Raw genomic sequence first — 24,324 nt, forward strand, 5'->3', positions numbered from 1 at the left:
AACAGTATTAAACCAGAGAAAACAAGTTGACAATCAGTCAGCGAAATATGAGCCGAGTATGGATTCCGTCTCGGCAGTGGAATGCAGGCGAGGCAGCCTACATGTTGAGCTAGGTCATCCGCACACATGTGGGCTGTCACACGAAGGAGTGGTGAGGAAACAATATCGACAACTTAAGGGGTCTACGAGGTTTCGATTCCGGAGCCTCATGAGACGGGTCTGGTCGTGACATCCCTGGGAAGGGTGGTAGGAGTTCCTCACCAGGGGGGATGTCGTGACCAGACAGATTTAGGTTAGATGTAGTATATATTCAATGTAAATTTGTCATTTTGATTCTAACTTTTCTTTTAATGTTATAACGTAATAAATAATAATTCGTTCAGTTAGTAAGATAAGGTAGGGAAGATACATGTTGTCCTAGACTATATAATATTGTTAATGTCTAGGACAAAATAATTCATATTCAGTATAGTAACAGCCAACAATTGTAAGAGGGTATTGTAAGTCATGTATCATAATTCAAGGAATTGCAATAAACGAATGCTCTCTCCCCAGCTCTAGGCGATCCGGAATTGGAGGATGGGAGTATTCTATTCTATTCTATTCTAATGGAATATTTCACAGTGTCGTGCCAGTATCAGCGGATGTATGGCGCGATCTTGACATCGTAAATTTGTACATAATTTTCCCAAGTATCAATACGGCTGACATGCCACGTGTGATCAGTTACTCAGTTCAATTTTTTTGTTCAGATATCAATTTCATGAACCTTTTTGACATGTGTGATTCATGAAGTGTTTGAGTCAAAGATTCATGTGTAAATTGCATTAACATTTGGCACATCCCACTTATAATGAATCAATGCTGTATTTAGAGCAAAAATTAATTTATTCGACATTGATCCGGGTGAGTTGAATAGTATGCGGTGTACCTGTGTGTTCGTCACGCCTCACCTTTCAGTATTCTCATGCGAGATCGAACCCCGCAACGTGTGCACATATAAATCCGAGAACTTCCAGATCCTCCAGATATTCGAGAAATTCCAGAACGTCGAGAACTTCGCATCAAGGACGGGCGTGGTCCCTGTTTGGACTGAGCCCATAAATCATCCCAGGGTCCGGAGGTTCCTACATGCTATAACGCATCAACTCAACTTGTGTAAATGGTGGTATGAATTTGTTTCAAATTAACAATACAACCAGATTAATATATATAAATTCAGTGAACTAATACCCCTCCCTGTACAAATTCCATTGCTTATGTTCCACCCCTTAGAACTATTCCATGCTCTTCAAGCTAGTATTAGTGGGTATTTTTAAGGCTGTCAACCTCTTCCTCTTCTCCTTCATCATCATCTTCTTACGCTTTTGCCACCCCCGGGGTCGCGGCTGCGAACTGAGTCGGACATAATTTTTCTAGTCCTACTTTACTGCCTAATGCCCTATCTGATGCAAACCGTATATGCAGGGATCAGTGGCGTATGCTGGTATCAAGACGTGGGCTACCACTAGACTTAGGCTACCCCTTTTCGATAGTTGATTTAGGGAACATCAAGCCTTAAGCATTTTGAGCTGCAGCCAACAGCCAACGGAGTTGCCCGCTGTGTTGTCAAGGCTGCTTCACAAGCTACTGCCTCGGCCTCTGCCACCGCCAATACTCAACACCTGATCAATCGAATTGGTAGCCTAAGGTTTAGCAAATTGAAGTCCAGCTTTGAGGCTAAATGAATAGAATGCTTTGCCTTTGGTCCGACGGCCTCGGTTCAATTTTCAGAATCAACCCCCTCATAGTGTTAATTCGCCTGACTTGGGAACTGGGTGTTTATGACGTCTTCGTCATTCATTTTTTCCTTATTAGGTCACCACCAAGCCTATGTAGATGCCATGCACCATTATTATTATTATTATTATTATTATTATTATTATTATTATTATTATTATTATTATTATTATTATTATTATTATTATTATCATCATCATAATCGTTAAATAACAATGTTGAATTTTACAGCGGTCGTACCCATCGTTCAATGGTTAATTACCTTCCTCGGAAGATCAGTGGTGATGTCCGACCCATGATCACGGGTTCGATTCCAACCAACAAAAGAGAACACTAAACCTGAAAGATTGCGTTTTATTTTAGCAGATCTACCAATAAAAAGAAAACTATATTACTCCTATAACAGTGTCCTCCTACAAAGATGTAGAAGTAAACGGGAGTGAAATACCAGCACTCCGTCATCTATCTTATTTTAGGCAGAAGGATGAGGTGAGGAAGTATATACGATGAGTAACGCATGGTGATAATTAGCAGTGGCGATCTGACGGACCGAAGCCTAGCACAGCTATCCTCCGCCGGTCCCCGCACCTGTAGGCAGACAGCAACAAGCCGCGTGAGGCGAGTCGATGGGAAGGGACGAGAGTCTGGGCTGCAATAGCAGTCTCCGAAGCCTTGTTCTCAGAAATACGTGCGACGTGTTTCCTCCTTGCTTTCAAGTTTTTCAAATGGAACAATGTGTCAGATGCTTACAATATAACGTGCTTTAGACTTCCATCGCTCGCATTTGACGTTTGGACTTCACTTGTAGCCTTGGTAGCCCTCAGTATACGCCACTGGCAGGGATGTAATCACTATTACGTGTTTCTATCGTGGTTGAAAGTGTAGTGTGCTGTCTGAATATAAAGAGCAAAGTGTTAGGACAAACACCAAAACCAATTCCCTGAGTCAGAACAATTAATCAGATGCGACTAAAATCTCCAACCTGGCCGGGAATCGAACCCGGGACTTTCTGAACTGAAGGCCTCAACGCTGACCATTCAGACAAGGGCGTAATGGCTGGCAACCGCATATCGTATAATTTATGGTGTCCCTGTTGAAATTGTTAAGATTTTACGTGTATCAATGGATTCCCGTATGGTGTTAGACCTGCAGTGGTTTGTGTGGGTAACAACTCGAACATCTTGGAACACGACATGACCCGACGCGACGGCAGGGCGTGCTCGGCTGTTGTAAGTTCTCTGGCTGGTTGAGACGAGTTATTTGCTTAGTGTTCCTTGATGAGAGAACCAATGGACGGGCATATTTGACCAATGTAAGCCTCGCCGCAAAGTCAGCGAATTTCGTACACTCGTAGAGCCATTACCTTTGAATGTGACTTTGAGGGTGTCCATCTTCTCCTGGATATTTGATGGCTCCCAAATTCCAAAGAGGCAACAAAGAAAATCTCTCAGAATGAAGAAATGAAGGGAACTGCCTACCTTTCTCTTACCCACCATACCACAGACTGAACTGCGAAGACTCTTTGCAATAACAATATTAAAATGGTGTTTGGCAACGTTAGAAAAGTTCGTCACAATTTAGGTAAAAGCTACGACAAATTATCTCTGCTATTCAACCCGGAGTGAATGAAATTCCCTGCACATGCATCTAGGTATATATTGGCCAAACGTGCTGGTCCTTTAATATTCTCATCAAGGAACATCAAATAAATATCCGTCTCAGCCTGTTAGACAACTCAACAAGAACTACGGGGCTGCGTGGTTTGGACCGCGTGATTCGTGAGAGAGTGGTTTCGAAACGCACTGTCGGAAGTCCATAAGATGATTTCCGGTGGTTTCATATTTTCACACCAGGTAAATGATGGGTGACGGTAACGCGACGCTGGACCGGAGCCTGAACATTTGCGTAAGATATTTCTTTAATCTATGATGTGATGGTCATGTATCAACATATTATAAGAAGCTGTAGTGGCCCCGAGTACACCAGCGCCGAGAACTTCACATGTTATCACTTTTGCACTAAATACTTTCCACTAATAGTCCCAATTATAATTCTTTACCTTTTTCTTACCTCTCGTTTTATCATGACCGCAATACAAGAACTGGCTCTTCTCTTACCATACCTGTAAACCACACTTTTGTTTACAACCACTCCTCCATAATGTCTGCCTGCACGTCATGGAATTCATTAAGTGCGAACATTAGGGACATTCCCCCTCATTGTAAGTTTCAAATGGCTTGCCGGAAGCACTTGCTGAGTATATCCCGCAGACTTGCTAGATAATTGTTGGAGGAATAAATGAACGAGTGAATTAGGTGAATGAATGGATTTCAGTAGTTACGTCCATTCAAGTGTCCTTTATTTTGTGCATTTTGTGTATTTTAAAATTAAGGATTGTGTTAATATTGCCACTGTTGATCTCAATATTATTTGTGTCATATGTATACTCTTCTTACGTTTAAGTGAAAGAGCGAAGATTGAATCGTAACGTCGCTACCAATAAAGGCATTATCTAATCTATTTATCTTCCCACTCCGAGTTTTTCCGATCACATTGTCCCCATAAGACCTATCTGAGTCGGTGCGAAATAAAGTAACTTTTAAAACAAAACTTCCTTCTTATTACTCTCATTTATTCAGCTTATGTCCTTTCACCCATCTTCTCACTCGCAACTACAGCACATATGCAATTGACTCTTTTCTTTTTAGCTTTAATATTCACTTTTCGTTTCATCCTCATGACCCTCGTTTCACTTTATTTTATTTCATACTTTTACCACATAACTCGCCCATTGCACTGATGAACCTAATGACCTTGCCGTCAACTTCGCCATACACATACGTATTGAACTAGAAGCATCATACTTTGAGCTAGGATGACGTCGGAGCTTCCCAATCGCTCACATAGTGAGCCGTGTAACGACGAACAAGAGTACCATTTAAAATAGGCAATCGGTCAAGTATTACCAAGTTCACACCGTCACTGTGAGTGAAGTCTTCCGCGTGGATATACGTATTTTCTCTTTTGAAGAGAAAGAGGAAGGCCTCTTTGTTATTTAGATTTTTGATACGACATAATTTCCTAAGATTATCATATCTACTGATCAACATTATTCCGTAAGAAAGAAGACAGCTCCTGGACATATCTATCTTTACACCGGTCTGTTTTCAGACGGAAATTGCTACACAGGGGTGAAAACTAATGAGCTAATGAAAAGTAATGAGCTATAAGCAACAGAAATGAATGTGGCGAGGATAATCGCTCGTACGATCAGGTGGAAAAAATTGCAGAAGGGAAATCGAAATGAAGAGGTGAAGGCAAAAATTAGGAATGGACGCAATGGGTGAAACTGTACACATATTCCGGCATCGATGGTGGGGTCATGTGAAGCATGTTAAGGAGGATAGTTTGCCTGGGAGAAGAAAGGGCTCAGTCGTGGAGGGGAAAAGAAGCATAGAAGTACCAGGGTCACGATATTGAGACGCATTTTCTAACGATGTTAGGATAAGTGGTATTTTATTAAACAAGCTACAAATGGAGGTTTGTGGTGGCATTTACTTAATTCACAGAGGCTCGCATACTGAAGGCTGAAAGCCGGAGAAGTGTATAATGAACATGATTAATATTAATAACAGTCTCACCGCGTCCAATCACTTTGATCTCTTGATATGCAGGCTACATTTGCGTGAATGTTACGTTCGTTTTACTCCACCTGATGACAGAGAAACTCGAACTCTAATGGGCAAACTATTCCTGATTTTTATTAATACTTGATATAGTTCCCGGATTTGCTGAGGTATTTGTTTTGACTGTTTAATTTTACGATTTGTATTAGGCCTACCTCTTTGAAGTTATATTTTAGATTTTTTATTGCGACGCTAATTATTAGTTTATGAAGTCTTTTGTAAATTTAGAAATAATGTAACGTGTATAGCTTTAAGTTTTAACTGTTTTAACTTTCATATTAAACTCTTTCCTTGTAGCACCCCAAAATATCTGGGAAGTAATTGATCTTTTCAAGCGAATGATGAAAGTAAGCTATAACTGTATGGATTTAGGCGTTGCGCTGGAGATATGACGCACACGATTCTGTCATTGGAACTATCACCAATCAGCCTAGAGATCGCGAAACTGTGGAATAAACACTCATCTCGGCCATTTTGGACATGTTATTTTTCATCACTCCCCACACCCCGATGCTAATGAGGATTGAACATGGACATAAGCGATATTCGGAGTGGTACTATTCACCTCAGCGTCCCAAAAACCTATAGATTATATATTAATAATGGTCGTTTTTCTATTATATTCCAGCCCGACCCCTGCGGCTGCTAGTGGTGTGCTAACCCCACAGTATTCTTTTACATGTAATAATAAATATGTGTGACAAGTTTGGTTGAGAGCCATACTGGAAGATGCACACATGGGTTACATCCATTATCGTGACTATTTTGGATATACCTTATAATTTCTCAATCACCATGCCGATGGAGTTTGAACTTGGACTTAAATGGCATTCAGAGTGTCACAGCTCATCCCAGCAACACAAAAAACTATGGATTCGATACTGACATTCGATATTTTCGAATATTTTGAGATGTCGCCCCCTCCCTTGCACAGTCCCAAGGGATACTAGGGGCTTATTACCCCTACAATACATTTTTTTCAGTTAGTAAGTCATACGTGTACCGAGTTCGGGAAAGAGGTATACTGAAAAATACGCACATATACTCATAATCTCGGTCAATTTGGACATTCATTTTCACCCCTTCTTATCCTCCATTCCTAATGGGGTTGAACTATCATTTAAACGGCATCCAGAGTGTCACAGTTCATCTTGGCGACCACGTAAACTTTGGATTTGAAACTAATGTCGACCATGTTTGGTTGAGAGCTATGCTGGATATATATTTAGATACATAATCTCGGCCATTTTGGACTTTTTCTCCCCTTCTCAACCCCCCTGCCGAATTAGGCTGAACTTGAACTTTAAAGAACACCCGGAGTGTTACTGTTGATTTCACCGACCCCGAAAACTATGGATTCGGCGCTTTCTATAATTTGTATATGCCACTCGGCCACATCTCCACCCGTGTGGGTGCTAGGGATGGCTCACCCCAACAGTGCTATTTTCCAAATAGGAAGTCGTATGTGTATCAATTTATGCGTTTAAAATATTTAAGCAGAATCTCCTGTAAATAGTGAAGTACCGGTAACATTTTGATGCTATTTACAACCATTTTCGTGATATAATAACTATGCCGTCAGGAGTAGAAATGTAGTTCCAGAATCGATATCTCAGCAGGTTAAAGCCAACTATGATTTTAAAATGTTTATGCAGAATCTCTCCTTGGCCTTGTGTACACTCATATACATGCGTACTTCGAACACCAGGCCTGTATTCCACTGTAAAATCCTCGAGCTTCCGTTGCCATGGTTACGGCCGGTCATTTCTCCATACGATACCTAGAGCGGGGTTAGTGTGGTCGATATCTCTACAAAGGCTTTTTAAGGGCCTAAACATAGTTTTTAGTCCCATAAGAACGTACCGAGTTTTGTTCTTCGAGTCCTGGGGCATAAACTGAGCTGTGTCTCATCCTTATACGACAAATTCGATATTTTTCCCATATTAGGTGTGTTAATGATCGAAAGGGCATAAATCTAGCGAATGGACAGAGCTGTTAAATTTTCTTGTAGGCAGGGTTACCCGCAGAGTCCTGAAAATTAAGCATAAAAAATTTGGTTCATATTGGTGAAACGGTATAGATTTTTGTAAGGAACGGACAGACAGACAGACAGATAGACGAACAGACTTTCTGCTTTATATATAGAAAGTATTGGGTAAATATCGAATATGTCACACCAGACCTCTTGCATATCAACATCGCATAGCTCGAAGTGCCATTACTTCGGACTTCTATATACAGTTGAAAAATCCGTCACTCTCTGCCAGGTTGACCGTGCTACTTTTTTGTCCATAGGCCCAAACTCCATCACTAATTCAATGGAGGATTTACGTCGTTCTAGGAGTGTTAGTATAGAACTTATCTCGGGTAACGAGGTAAATCCGTTTCGTAGGTTACACACTGTGCATAGAGCTGGTAATATACAAAATATTCATCAAATACCTATGCATAACGGCATTGTTTAAGAGAAGACGCAGAAAAAGTTGAGTTCTGAAGTCTTCAATTAGATTCTCTTCCGTGCAAGTTTTTCTCCACGTTTTACTTGCTCACTTTCTCGTGCTGAAGTTGTTTACGTATTTGTATGCGTGAAGGTCCGTCCAAAATCTTATCGTGGCTGTAAAGTAAACGCAGGCTCACGGGCCGGAGAATGCCATTACAAACTTGTAACTACAGCAGCTTATTATGTTAGCAGCACTGGCACAAGAAGATGACATCCAACTTAAGCTCTTCAGCATAATGGCTTAGAATGATGCGCGCCGTCATGTACCAGCCATTATACAAACCCACACTACCGCACTTAGCCAGTCCACATGAAATTGTTGATAATTATAATTGCCTGGACATTTTATGAATTAGGGGATAGTCTCCTCGAGTTTGATTCGTTTGATAATAATATGATAATCATCATTATATGCATTACCTGTTATTTTTTTAAAAATAACTGAAATATGTGTTTACATTGCACTCTAAATAATAGTGTCATGTTCCATTCATCAAGAATTATTATAATAAAAATACTGAGAGAATTAGCAACATGGTCTGGTGTAGCTGTGAGTTTGAATTAGGGAGACAGTGGGTTCCAGCCCCATCGGGGCCGATGACCTTCGATGTTAGGCCCCTTAAAACAACAAGCAGCAAGCAGCCCCATCGATGGCATCCCTGGCAAATGCTGCGGTCGAACCTTCCTTAAGGTTATAGCCACCTCCATCACTGTTATACCCCTTTATCACCTCATTTAAATCTCATGGCGTAATAGCCCAGAAAACTATGGCTTACCAAACGACTGTTACTCAGATTAGGATGCGTCAAGTGGTCGGCAGGACGAATTTTCTCCTCAGTTATTCGTGTCTTTTTAGACCGGGAACTAAGACTGAGTGGACCTTCAGTATCCCTCAAATCCAGGTAAAAACCCCTGACATTGTCTGGAATAGAACGCGGGGCCACCGGGTAAGAGGCAAGCACGCTATCCCCCCAAAGCGGTTGTAATAAGAAAGATAGTTATGTGAGTCAAAACGACTTCATGAAGTTCGTCGGAAGGTTTTGTAATTGCTATTAGTTGGAAATTGAATATTTTTGTATCCTTAAGAGAAAATTTGCAAAAAAATCACAAAATTTTAAGTCACTAATAGAATTCTGCACTGCAGCAACAAATGGAAGTCGGATGTGACAACGTACTGTCAGTGTGGTGGATATGGTAATGCAGTAATTGTTTTAGAAATGGTCAATTTGAGTTTTGCCTTGTAAGAGGCAATCCACACTATCGTATCCATTTCTGACATAGTCCATGGTTCATTTCCATGCCTAACTACTGGTTTTATCATTGTTCTGTATACATCATCATGTTCATTTTGAAGGGTTAATCAGTACTTCTTTTCTTTTTTACTAGTGGCTTTACGTAGCACCGTCACCGATAGGTGTTATGGCATCAATGGGATAGGAAAGGGCTAATAGCTGGAAAGAAGCCGCCGTGGCCTTAATTGAGGTACGGCCCCAGCATTTGCCTGGTGTGAAAATGGGAAACCACGCAAAACCATATTCAGGGCTGGAGACAGTGGCATTCCCACCCAATATATCCCCTATGCAAGCTCACAGCTGCTGGCCCCTAACCACACGGCCAGCTCGCTCGGTGGTTAGTCAGTACAAACAGTGCAATGAACTGTATTTAGATAGGAATGAAACATGAAATGAATCAAATCTACATGACACATGACTGGAAGGGAACGACATTAATTGTATTGTATACACAGAAATCTTACTTTAAGTGAGGAAAACGGGGTTGTGTATTTCGATTCCCATTCAATTATCTTCATATATAGGAAAATTAGTTTTAATATTAGTCTTTAAATAACGAGGTAATTTTGTTTTTATGAATATTTACATTACCAGGTGTATGTATAAGTCTTTCCCGGTTTCACTAAGAGATGGCACCAGCGAACAGTACGAAGCGTATGAATTTGGCACATACGTCAGTTTGTTCGTCTGGCATTAGCCTACCAACACACATAAGTTGGGTCCGCCAAACACTAGTTTCTGTGTTGTATCGTTCAGTGATCATGTCGACGTTTGTGTCTGAAAAAGGACATTTGTGGCACGCATTGCATTTCATACTTAAACAAAAGAAAAAGCCTGCAGAAAGTTACCGTTTGCTGGTAGAAACATATGGTGAAAACGTTTCACCGATTAGAACATGTCAAACATGTTTTCAACAATTCGAACGTGGTGATTTCAATGTGAAAGACTGTGTACTCTGGTAGACCACAAACTTGCGAAGACAAGCAATTGTCCGGCGAAACTGTTAATGCACGCCGTTATCGTCATCAAATGATTAATTTAAATCATTCATTGATCGAAAGAATACCGGAAAGGGCCAGAAGATATGGCAACGTGATTTTGGTACACGACAATCCGCCGTCTCCACAGCAAAACCAGTGGAAGACACGTTGAAATCGCTTGGAAGGGACATCCTTCAGCACCTGCCGTTTTGGCTCGAGGTAGCGCCATCTGACTATACCTCCTCGAATCAATGGGACACGCACTTGTAGAGCAGCATTTCACAATTTCGAGGAAGTTGGAGAATGGCTCGGCGAATGGTTTGCCACCAAAGACAAGCAGTTTTTCTGCCATGGTATTCATAACTTACCTGAAAGATGGCTGAAGTGTGTAGAAGCCGATGGCCAATATTTGAATAAAGACAAAAAATTCCCTCCAAAGTTACATGTTTACTTTACCACAAAAAACGGCAAACATTTATGCATACACCTGGTAAGTTTTCTAATGGAATGTATGTCATGTAGATTTTATATCCCCTTACTTGTCAATAAACCTTCAAGCACATTTTATACACCTCTGTGAGAGTTACCGGTTCTTGTGCTGTTTTGGTGGAATAGAATGTCCTTCTGATAGTAGAGACGAAAATATTAATGTGATTTCTCAGAGTAACTACATTAAACTTGGAAACTGGTCAATTAGACGTGTGGAAGTTGCTCATAGATATGTCTCAACCTCTATCAGACAACGTGTAAAACATTTTCCGGATGGAAATGTTCTTAATCATATCTGTGGCGTCTCAGCACTAAACGTAAAACATTAGCACCTTTCGCATGTATTTTTATGCGCTTGTTAATTCATGTAAGGATTAGGTTATAGAAAATATCAAAATAAAAGACTCGGAAAAATGCTCAGCTTACGTTAATCGTGGCAGAAATTTAACGTGTTATACAATACTTTTTACTATACTTAGGTTTTAATTACAGTTAAATGTGTTTTCAAAAAGCAGAACTTCTTATTGGTTAAACATACACCATCTAAAACTACCCCACACTTCCAGAACAACTCAAAACTTACATGCAATCAATACCTGTGGCTTCATCAAATAACCACTGATAGGATATATATGAACTTAGGATTGAAATGCGGCTGTTACTGTAAGAATGGTAATTAGAAATTCAACTTGAACGAATGTGATTTTTTACTAAATCGCCAAAATTATATGTCAAAATAAACTAAGTATGACATTTCACCCTGGATTCTAAATGTACAAACTATCAATTATACGAACTAAAAATCAATGTTAATATTACACTATCTCATTAAGTTATCAGTTATCATCTTTCACTACTCCTTCATTCCAGTTATTTCAATCCTTGTAACAAGTAAGACTAAATCAAATAAATAGTTATTAGTAAGCAATAAAGTAAGAAATGCGAAAATGGATGTAACGCAGTGTTGACAATGCATGAAACGAAGCTCGTACTATATCACCATATTGGGTCATTCCAGAGCATAGGGTACGTAGAAAGCATTACAGGGGGTGAATATGGTAATCGAACAATTACCTGAAACACTTGAAGCTAAATGATGTGGTGATTACGGAATGAAAAGCCTTATGAACCAATTTTTGACATTTCTTCTGTAGGTCATTCACAGAGGAATATACAAGTTATGCGAAGACCGAATTTCACCTACACAGTTTAGATTCCGATATGCAATTGGCACACGGGAAGCTCTGTTCAGAATACAGGTATTATTTCAGCGATGCAGACACATAAATTGTGACACTTGTGCCTTTTTTATTGACACAGAAGACCTTCGATACGGTGCAACATCACAAGATGATTGAAACAAGAAGATGTATCAACGTAGATGACAAAGATTTGAGAATTATTGCGGACTTATACTGGAATCAGACTGTTCTGTAGGAGATTCATGGAGAGATCACGTCAAAAATTCATAGTTGCAGACATGGAAAATAATACGAATATAATTACCACTTTAAAAATGAGAATAGTTCATTAACTCCATCACGATATCAGATACGTAAGCATATCACCTAGTGCAAAAACTTCTGCAAGGAAAGATACCCATAAAGGGAGGTGTTGGCAGGAGACGAACATCCTGGATAAAACAACCTCGGAGACTGGACCGGACACCGGCAGAGTTATTCCAAGCAGCTCACAATAGAGGAACCACAGCCAAAATGGTCGCTGCCATCCAAACCGGATGGGGACTAGAAGGAAAAGAAAGAACTGCACTGAGTTCTATTAGGGATCCATTTAGACTTCAGTCCTCCTATTACTGGAAATATATCGTAAATCCACGGTATGAGCTCAATTTTAACCAGAGAGTGGTCGATTGGATCACGGGACACCTACGTGAATCTCACATTGCTTTTAGTCACTGTATTTAACCTCATCATATCGCGTGGTCTCCTATTAGTTCGACATGAACCTCGATGGAAGGTAAGATCACTGCATAGCACAACGGGGTAATATTACAACATACCGTAGAAAGAATAACTGAACACCAACATTGTATACGAAACTAACTTTATTTTCAAAATGTGCGTTAAAGGTTTCAATTAACAAGAAATTATTTTACTGGTGGCAGGAGGATGCCTATAAGGTGCCATGCCAAAAGTCGTAGGATACTGGTTTAGTGTCGTGTAGGCGCTCCTCAAGCTCAGAAAATTGCAGCAATTTGTCGTGGTACCTGTTCCACAAATGAAAGAAATACGTATGGAGAGAGACTACGCCATGTCGTTTGGACAACTACCCACAGATTCCTGCTATTTGTAGGTAAAGGGCCTTTGACGTGAACGGACCTCAAAACCCATGTCCAATAATGATCCTCAGGGTTTATATCAGGCGGACGATATGGAAACAACGGTCGTTGAGGCTCTTCAGAACGTTACTCAGACGAATTCTGAACTTGGGCTCGAAGACGCGGTGCATTATCCTGCTGGAATTTCTCACCTGCGTAGGTGTTCTTGAAGGCCATGAAGGACTACAAACAATTCAACGTAGCAGCCAACGGTCAACGACTCATTCAAGAGGATTAACATAACCATCCCATACACCCCACACGATTTTGGAGCTACCAGCAGCCTATATGGTGCCTTGTTGACAACCGAGGTTCATGGTTTCATGGGGCCTGCGCCATATCCGAACTATAACTTTTAGCTCGAAACAACTAGAACAGTGACTCATAGAACCAGACTGCATATTTCCAATCCTCCACGGTCCAATTAATAACGTAGTACGCCTAGGTGAGACAGCGCTGTTCACTATAAGTGGCAATGAGGTATTTCCGACACACATCTGACACCGTTGATCGAGAAATCGCACAACTTCGACAATGGAATGTTCTACCCATCTGCCCCCCCCCCACTATCATGCCCCGTCTAGCACAGACGGTGCTTACTCTCACACCTGTACCCGAGACGTTACGGTACCCATCGACGATTTTATTTAAATACTACTACCCCATTACTTTCGGCATGCCAGTGTATTTACTTTTAATTTTAGAATTCAAGGAAGATCACTAAAACTGGGCATGGCACAAAAATTAACTTGTTTTATTGAATGGTAAATGACTGGCTATACACATTCTCTTAAATGATGTACACAGGTTAATGAATCTTCTTGTCCAATCCATGGATGGTGAAACAAAGCAAATGATGCATCAATTTTGAGAGAAATTACTCTCAAGTTTTACGTCTGAAGAAAACTAGCTAACAGAAAAGTCCAAAACTTAGAAACACTGAATTAGTTCTCTACGACGACAGTACCACGACACATGTCTCCATTGCGACTCGTCAAAAGCTGCGTTCTTTTGTCTGGTAAGTGGTAGCCCAATCACCCTTCACCAGGTATTAAGATTTCTACCTGTTTAAATCCTTAGAAAAATTCCTGAAACCGTGATTCCTTGGATGAATGCCACGGCCGATTCCTTTCCCCTCCTAACCCCTTCCTATACCCATCGTCACCATAGGACCTATCTGTGTCGTTGTGACGAAAAAAACTTGTAAAAACTGATTTATTTTAGGAAATACAGTCAGCCGCACTACGAGTTCACTACATTTTCTTCCTTTAGAATATAACAGCTCAATTCTCATGCGACCAGCTCTGGTAGACGTGTAAAATGGATTTGTTTGGACTCAGACTGTAAACAACAGTACTCCGAATTATTTTCCACTTTATACTTCCTGCAAACGCTAGGTATTTTTAGTTGTGAGATGCAACTGTTACTTCTTTTCCAATTCCTGTGTACCTCAATGACAATACTATTTCGAGTAAACGCCCAAACTATGATCACCAGGGACGTCCAACAAATGACCATTTCTCAGTTGTCTGAATGAAAAATTCACAGGTTTCAATTTACAGTCCTTTAAATTCGTACAAAAATGTACCTCATTTAGTTCAAGGGTGAAGACGAGTTAAGGGATAACATAGCAACGTGTAAATAACGTGTTAATATACTTCGTGGGTGAGATGTATGTCGTATTTATTAGAAAATATAGATGAAAGGACAATTTTCTCTTTTTTGCCCGTTTTCTAATTCCTTGCAAACGGCCGTAGCAGTGTGGAAACACCGGATCCCGTGAGATCTCCGAAGTTAAGCAACATTGGGCGTGATCAAGATTTGGATGGGTTGCCAAGCGGTTGGTGGGGTTAAGGGAATGGAGGAGCGGAAAGGAACTGGCCACCCTACCGTACGTAAACTCCGGCTCAGGCACACCTCTGTGGAGGTTCGGACCTGCCTTCGAGCAGAATACACCCTTACCTTACCTTAGATTCCTTGAGGTCTTCACTTTGCGAGGATGTGCCCAATTTTACGGCCGGATGCTCTTCCTGATGTCATCCTGTGGGTGGGGTTGGTAGACAAAATCCATAATAACTTTACCTGTCATGGGAAGTGAGTAAAAAGGGAACCACGTGCTCTAAACTTAGAAGAGTGACAATCATGGCTCACCAAGCTGAATCCGGTATTGCTTCCACTTACATGTTTCAGGCTCCTCACTTTAATCTTACCTATGCAACCTCTCTTCGTGAACTCTAATCATCCGTCCCCAATGGTGCTAGGTTAGTGAGACCTAGGGAACTCTTAATTTTCACGCCCTTCGTGACCCTTAATTTTCTTTTTTGTATACCTTAATTCTTCGAAACGTCGGACCTTATTCATTTTAATCCGAAAAGTGTGAACGAGTAGAATGTGCAGTTATACTTCCTCTTAAAACAATAATCACCATCACCACGACCCTTCCTGGTGCCAAATCTTTGTGGAAAATTGCATGCACTTTAGTGATTTTGCATGGTGGTTGATAGTGTGTTAGGTGTACGGTGGGTCAATATATGTGTATTAACGAAAACAAACATTCATTCCCCGAACTAGAGAAATTAATCATGTAAAGTTTAAATCCTGCTTCCGGCAAGGAATCGATCGCGAGTTCTATTGAGTCTTTGTCCAGTAAGCTGAACATTCATGCACGGATTCGTGGTGGAACGATATATTATAATCGTTAAATCTCACAGGTTTAATTTTATAAAACTCGTAAATATAATGTATAATTTTAGAGCAAATGTACTCATTCCTTGACGTTATGCGCGTTATTTCAAAAATATTTCTCTTGTATGTATTATGGGTACTCAGCCTGAAGGCTGGTTGGATCCTCAACAGGTTCACCATTAGCTATCATAAATGCCATAGGTGTCACTGAAGAGGCGCACGAGGGAAATGAGGAGTGAGGTAGTTTCCCGTTGCTTTCCTCACCGAGCCAGAAGTTGCTATTGCACATCAGTCTGAAAACCCACTGAAATGCCTGCACCAATCGACCCTATGAGCGACATTTTCACACCATTTATAGCAGGGACTGGCTGCATAAGGAATGGCATTACTAGCGTCACTCATACTCAGTCACTTTCATATTGTCAAAACCAAGGAAGAGACTGAGACAGGTCAATGAAAGTAACAATTTTATTCTAGCCCATACCAGAAGACCTAGCGCACTGTAAACACTACATCTTGCCAGCAAAGGCATATATTTCTCTTATTGTGAGTCATTCGCAAGTCACGCACTTTAGATCTCACTAGGTTTTAGCTTGAATGTAGCAAATTTCGTTTGGCTAAGTAATTCTTGGCAAGAATATCGAATAGAAATGGAGAACTGGAATGAATCCGGGAGACTCCAAGATATAAATGTTGCAGTAGTTGCAGAAAATTGATTGGTTCATACAGCTAATGAATTTTTTCATTTGCTTAGTGGGAGATAAATGTATTAAGAACTATGCGGTACTTGAGACGAGGGTAAAAAAGAAAAACGGAAAATCATTTACATTTAAAAAATAACTACTTTGATTAATGTTACAACAGTCTTTCGTTAACAATGATTGCAAACTACTCTAAAACATGTACTTCATTTATTGTCTTAACAAAACTTCTCCTTTGAGGGGTGTGGGAATTAAATGCAGTATTCAACCAAGACGTGATAAATTTTCGAACTCATTTGCATGATTTATTAACGTCGACGATGAAGAAATATCTATCAAACAGAAACAAGACATAAGGGGAATAATGTCGATCACATAAATAACTGAAGTGATTGATATGAAGGAATGGACAAAGTGAATTATATTCCACAATAAGCATTATAGTGTAGAAGAAAAACAGTGATCAATCAATCATCTTTGTACTTAGATATATCAATATTACAATTATTAATAAATTGCTCGTTTTGACGAACGTTTATTGTGTATTGCAGCAATTTTATGAGTACAATTTCTGGGTATGAAGATGATTGTTCAACACCAGAAAAAGTACACCTTACTTTATATGGTGAGATTCTACTAAATGTAAACCATACTAGATCACATAAATTCATTATATTACAGACTTATTAAGAGCAGTGCAAACGTTTATCTTAATACCAGGCATTGTCCTTACGACACCTGGAATATCTGCCATGCCCTATTATCATACACGTTCATAGAATGGAAAAATCAGTCACCGACTCAATACGGATCTCCTTAACATGATTTAGGCGGTTTAGATCTATCTAAATAATGTGAGATGCTTTTGAAATGCCTTTAGAACGTGTATTCACTCAGAGCAGTCCGTATTCTAAGATAAAAGTTTGACGATGTGCCCACAAACTGTACTAAAACCTGCAACCCTAGTTCTCCTATCCAAATTTCTAAAGTGGTCAGCATATGACTTTGGAAGTTATTTTATCCTTAAACGTTTGCGATCCTAAGAAATTGAAGTCTGATATCAAAACATTTTATAATATTGATCTACATTGTCAGCTACCTATCTTGAAAAATTATAAAACCCAAGTGCAGTTGAATGGACATCTTTTCCTGCTCTAAGGAACACAAGAGAACAATCCTACAGTTCAAAGTTCAAATTTTGCTGACATGCTATTAGTAAAGAGACTCCCGTAAATTCACTTTTCTCTTACGTTACGCCAGCGCACGAATATCCGCTTGAATAAATAATATGAGCAATGAAGAATGGAAGACCGACTAGATGGGATGACATTCGACATTGATCTTTATCAGTATCTAGTGTATCTCTTCAATAGGACCGTCAATTAAGACAATGTCCCTCGCATCTACCTTGTCCATGGTACCTTCATACTATCAATGTGGAAAAAGTAAAGGAGGCGTCAGAGTCTGTCCAAGCCATCGATCAATCTTTCTGCTGGAACGTGTATTGGTCATATCTCTTCGGTACATATTTAACATCACACAGAAGCAATATTGCTTGTAAAGAGAGGTGGGAGACTCGATGCTACACATGATGCACGTCACCTGGGGTACGATACGATGAAGAAACAAAATACATTTCCCATGGGACTCCTGGATCTTAAAAAGCCGTTCGATATCATGATGTAATATCCTTCCTTTCTTTTTTTGTTCTTTTTGCATTCACCCAGGTTGAATGATGTACTAGATATGGTCCGTAAATCCATCTCCTTTATCACATAATATTCAGCCTTTCCCAATGTGTTGCAGAAATCACTACACGTTTCGACATTCAAGAAAACATGCAACGGGGATGGGTGTGTCTGTTCATTCTATGCTTTGATATGACTGCTGGAATAGCTGTGAACACAAACTCCTATAGTGTGGTTAATAGTGACAAAATCACAACCACCAGGGAATCTCAGTAAGATCGGAAAAAAATAATAAAAAAACTGGAAAAGTAGTTTGAGAAAATTACAGTATACTAATTAACATGAGGTATGTGCAATACTTGGAGAATGAAAATTCAACGAAGGATCCATTAGCATCTGTGCTGTTGCACTTTCTAATACTACTCAGTTACAGTATTGGGGATTACAAATTCAATCAATCACAATTCATTTAAGGATGTCACCCAAGTGGAAGATTCCATAATAGGTGTTTACTTAGTTTTCTTAAATGATTTCAATGAATTTGGAAATATATTAAACATATCTCTTGGTAAATTATACCAATCCCAAATTCCTATTTCATTTAACGAGTATTTACCCGAATTTTTCTTCTTGAATTCGAAATTTTTCTTCATATTGTCATATTTCCTGTTATTAAAAACTCCAAACAAGGTTATTCGTCTACATATATCCTTCCAAGCCCTCAGTCGAATGAGAACTCGGAACAACCCGCCTACTCTACATGTTGGTTTCCTTAATTCTAAGTCTCCCCCCCCCCCTTCCACTAAAATTTGCAATATTTTCGTAACACCACTCTTTTTCATCCATTCGGTTTTTTATACACTCTCAATGATAACGAATGGAGTAAGTGCCTCCTGAATGAGGTTATCTCAAGGAATAAGAGTACTTTTCGACCATATGGTGCCTTGGTGGTTAAAAATGAAAGTTTAAAGGACAATCGTTCGCTTTGTGATACTGTACGAGATGGAGTACTAACCAGTGCAACAAGCATGTACATTAACAATTTGTCATTAATACGAAGATGCTTCGGTGGGCTCAGGTATTCACTACATTGAGCCACGTCAGTCCTCGTGTTTCGGACGTTATTGTGATTGATCCAACTGAGAAAAGGAAGGAGACTCGCCTACGGTAGGAATCACGCGTCATGTATCAATAGCACGTCATTTGGAAAGACGACACTAGATTTTAACTCTAAGGGCCGTCCCGTAAATTGGGGGTCAAGGAAGCCCGAATCAAAAAAATTAAGTTGTAATGTTCTACATTGGGTAGATTTCATTTTAATGCATTACATCAATAATTTCATAACCAGATACTTTGTGCGTCACCACTTAATGAGGACATATAAAACAATAACACTTTCCTCAATATACATATACTGTATTTGGTATTAATAGATACTGACGTAGAATTATGTGTCCGGTACTATAAATGTCTAGCGTCGGATATTGAGGATTGCTCTCATCACTTGATCTAAGCATATCATATAACAAAATAATTTCGGATTTGTAGCCATACTGATTTGGTTCTCCAAAATACAATCTAATTATTTTATTGCATAACTGGCAAGTGTACCCATGCTTCACTAAATTATTCCATATTGTACACGGATTTCTACGTAAACTGCTGTACACGCAGTGAGTAGTATTATATTCAATTGCATGGCTGTTACCGTTATCCGAGGAACACCACTGAGAGTACCCCATACGTTGTTTTGGATGTACGGTGCGCGTTGGGAAGTTTCGATGAAAATGGCAGGCCACGTTTCATACCGCTATTCATAGTCGAGTTAGGAAGTTTCTACAATAACGGCAGGCTAACTTGCCTCTTGCTATTCATAATGGAGACATGGAGTTTTCATTATAAATACAGGCTACTTTTCCTAATGCCAGTAAAATTGTGTTGGAGGATTTTGATTATAATCGAGAAATGCAGCTCTATCTAATGCTAAAAAGGAAGTGGGTGTATTGTAAAAATGAAATGTCCTTCACTAACTTGTATTGATATAACTTACAGTTTGAAGAAAGTGGTAACAGATGAAAAATTTAGGCGCTGGTATTTTTAGATAAGAAGATAACTTACGATATTACTAGCTTAAGACTAAAGGGGCATGACAGAGGTAAGGAATAAAAGGAGAGGAAGGAAGTAGATGAGAAATGCAAACAAATTATAAAAAATGCAATAAAACAACCTAGGGTGCGAAATAATGGCCTACAGTGCACATTACTGTTCATACAGTGCTATTCGAAGACGATTGTAACCCCCTGCGGTATTCCCCAAATATCCCGCAGAATGGCAGCTTGACGACTCTCTCACATTCTACCCAACAAAAAAACACGAGTTTACGGGGATAATGACATAAATGACATTACGTTACTTCCCTGCTGGCAAGGAGCCAGGGACGTTGCCATGGTAACCGGTAGGTTCGTTGTCGGTCACTCAACCCAGAGCATGAAACCCTCACAAAGTAGTAATTTCCCCTGTCATTTGAAGAGCAAGCGAAATTATGTACTAACTAAAGTTGTTTGAAATGAAGAGAAGTTTGACATACTGTCTTCGGATTTTACAGTGAATCAATAGTATAACAGGAAATTGGAAAAAAACCTGTTCTGGTTTTCGCATAAACCCCCAGTCTATTCAGCGATTTTTAAATTGTATGCATATCTGAACCTCTTCCTGGATGAGTATACCCTATACACCAAGTATGGTCGAGATCTATCCATCCGTTTCGCCGGGATGGTGGAACATCCGGATAGACAAACAGACACGAAAACTTAAAACCACTGATTCGGTCTTGAGTTGTCCTAAAAGGGACACATATCTGATCATTTGATAAAATAAGCGAAATTAAAGACAGCGGACCCCCTAAAACTTTATCTATATAGAGATGTAAACATCGGCAACTTTATAAGTGCAGACCCTCATGTCGTAATGTGCTGGTTTTCAACGGTACGTCATATCGACAAACGACAAATGGATTGCGCCAACAGATACCACGTTTACTGTTCTACACGGTTGATCCTATTCCATTTTCTCGTATCTCATATATTTATAGCTAAGATCGTGTTAGAACGATTGAAAAGTTTGAAATTCGGGTACAGTTTTCATACATTGCTTTATTTTTGGGATACTTACGTGGCGGATGGAATCATAAAATTTGGCTAGCGGATGGCCACAGGTGATGTCAGTGTGCGTGCCGAATTTGATGATTCTATCTTTCTTATAAGTGAGTTAAACTGTAAAATATACCTGTAAAACCTAAAATCGAGAAATGCAGCTCTATATATTGAACTCATGACCTTTTCAATATCGTACGATGGATAGAGATACTTCAAAAATTTATTACGACCAATGTTGTAGATCTGCCCAGATTGAACGGCGATTGTGCTATCTGTTTTGCGATACGAATTACCGTTTAACCAGCAATACCCCGAAACGAAGGTCTTCACCGCCATTAGTATTGCCTCCATATTTCTATATTTTCCGGGGCTAAAATATTATCAGAATTAAACATCTTCGAATTTTCCCTGAAAGAAAAGAGAGTGCAGTTTTCGGGATTATAACTCTCATACATACAGATAAATTAAGGAAGAAGGTAATACAGTTAAGAAATTTGACATTAATTGAAGGTAGGATAATAACTGCGGATGGACTGATAGTAGAAATATGTAAATACCAAATGGATGTGTTAGAAATATGAAACGTCCCTCACTTAATTATATCGATATTTGTTACGGATTTAAGAAAGCCGTAACAGAGGAATAATTTAGGCGCTGGGATTCTCAGAGAAGAAGATGACTTATGGTATTACTAATTAAGTCTGAAGAGGTAAGACAGAGGCAAGAAATAAAAGGAGAGAACGGAAGTAGAAGAGAAAAACAGTAAAATGTATACCAAATGCCACAAAACAACATAAGGTGCTAAATAATAGCCTACAGTCCTCAGTATTGTTGAAATATGAACAGTAGAGCTATTCGAAGACGATTGTAACCCCCATCGATATCCCGCATACATCCCGCAGAATGGCAGCTTGACGTCTCTCTCGCCTTCTAACCAACGAAAAACCACGAGTTTACGGGAATAATGACGAAAATCGCATTACGTTACTTCCCTGCTGGCAAACAGCTGGACATGTTGCCATGGTAACCGGTAGGTTCGTTGTCGGTCACTCAACGCAGAGCATGAAAGCAGCACAAAATAGTAATTTTATTTGTCACTTGAAGAGTAAGCGAAATTATGTACAGAATGAAAGTTGTTTTAAATGAAGAGAAGTTTCACACATGGTCTTCGTATTTTGCAGAAAATCAGTAGTATAACAGAAAACTGAAGAAACCTGTTGCGGTTTTCGTATAAAACCCCAGTCTATTCTGTGATTTTTAATTTATGTTCATATGTAAACCTGTTAAGTTACCGGGTGAATGTACTCTAAATGTAAAATTTGGTTGAGATCTATCCAGCCATTTCCCCGTGATGGTGGATCAAACAGAGAGACAAATAGACAAACAGACGTACAAACAGACACAAAAGCTAGAAACCACTGATACGGACTTAGTTGAGCTAAAACGGATAAATATCTGAAAAATGAACAAAATAACGAAATTACAGACAGCGGCCTCCTAAAATTTTATTTATATAGATAGATTAGTTTACGAATTCAATTGAAAGATAGACATGTGATAAAATGGAAACACGCTTGCCTTCAAGTTATTCCAATTCTTTTACCTTGATGTCGCTCAGTGGAGCAATATAGTGGGTGGAAGACATATTGTGAAGCCCATTATCTCCCTAGTAAATTTTATGTTAACTTGATAGCGGCAAAACTTAACCCGCCATCGGTATCGTTGTTAGGTAGCCCCTAACAAAAACATTCCTTATTAAGAAAAGTTTTTTGGTTTAAGACTCAAACTTTTCAAACTCCAGGTATACTCAAATGAGTTTATGAGTCACATGTTTTCCTTCGTTACGCGATGATTCAAACCAAAAAACTTTTCTTAATAAGGAATGTTTTTGTTCGGGGCTACCTAACAACGATACCGATGGCGGGTTAAGGGGACCGAGGGCTGATATTTTCAAATTCTACAATTATGTAGATATCAACATGAAAATTTGTGAGCACATTCATGAAGTAAATATTGACTATTGTACTAAGTTTCTAAGCACTGGGTTGATTCTATCTTCTTCACGTTCCTTAGTTATGAGTTACTGAAAAATGTTCCCTGAGACACAATTTTGGTTTCTATGACTTCAAAATTGATTATGGTGTTTACATGTAAATATATATAAATATAACTTACTTAAAATGTATTTCTCCTCAATTATGTATCAGACTAGAAATATTTGAATTTCTGGTTTGCTAATTTCTATAGGAAAATAATATACTGTCGTAAGCAACAGCATGTAACGTTGCGTCCTACAAACAAATAAAATTATTTATACGAATGTTTTGTTAGTTAAGGATACAGTATTACAATAACTCCAGAAATGTTCATACAACCAGACAAGAACTGTAGCACATGGAGCACTTCGCCTTAATAAAACCAATGAAAAATTGGAAGGTGAGAAAGAAAAACATGTGACGTTTTGAATGCACCTGCTATTTTTATAAGATTATGAGGTATACAGTGGAACACCGTCAAGCGCTGACATCATACCACTCTCGTTCGTCAAGCCTTGGAGAAAAATTCAAACGGACACGAAATGTAATGCCAAAATATGCGATAAAATGCCATCAGTGTGAGGTGGGCGTGGCAGAGACACACACTCACCTGGCAGCCTATTACAATGTTCGTACGACCTTTAAAAGTGGCGGAACTTTAAATATTCTGCCATTTTCTGAAAATAGAACGATTGGTGTTATTTATTAGCAATAATTATGAAAAAACGACTTTTTGGAAGGAAATCATGAAATTTCAGCCATCGGTTCCCTTAACTTAAACATATGCTAAAGACACAAAGACTCACGCATATGGGCTAGATGGATTAAGCAAACTTATGTATATAAAACACCATGGCTCACTGACTGACATACATGTTTACCCACTTCGGCATGATCTAGAAACTTGAAATTTGGCGATGTGATAGCTTTTAGACAGTAAACTAGGAAAATATTCTAAAAAATTCAAATTTTTAATTTTCCCTCTTCCCCAAACA

The sequence above is a fragment of the Anabrus simplex genome, chromosome 1 (assembly GCF_040414725.1).
Source record: "Anabrus simplex isolate iqAnaSimp1 chromosome 1, ASM4041472v1, whole genome shotgun sequence".
Lineage (NCBI taxonomy): Eukaryota > Metazoa > Arthropoda > Insecta > Orthoptera > Tettigoniidae > Anabrus > Anabrus simplex.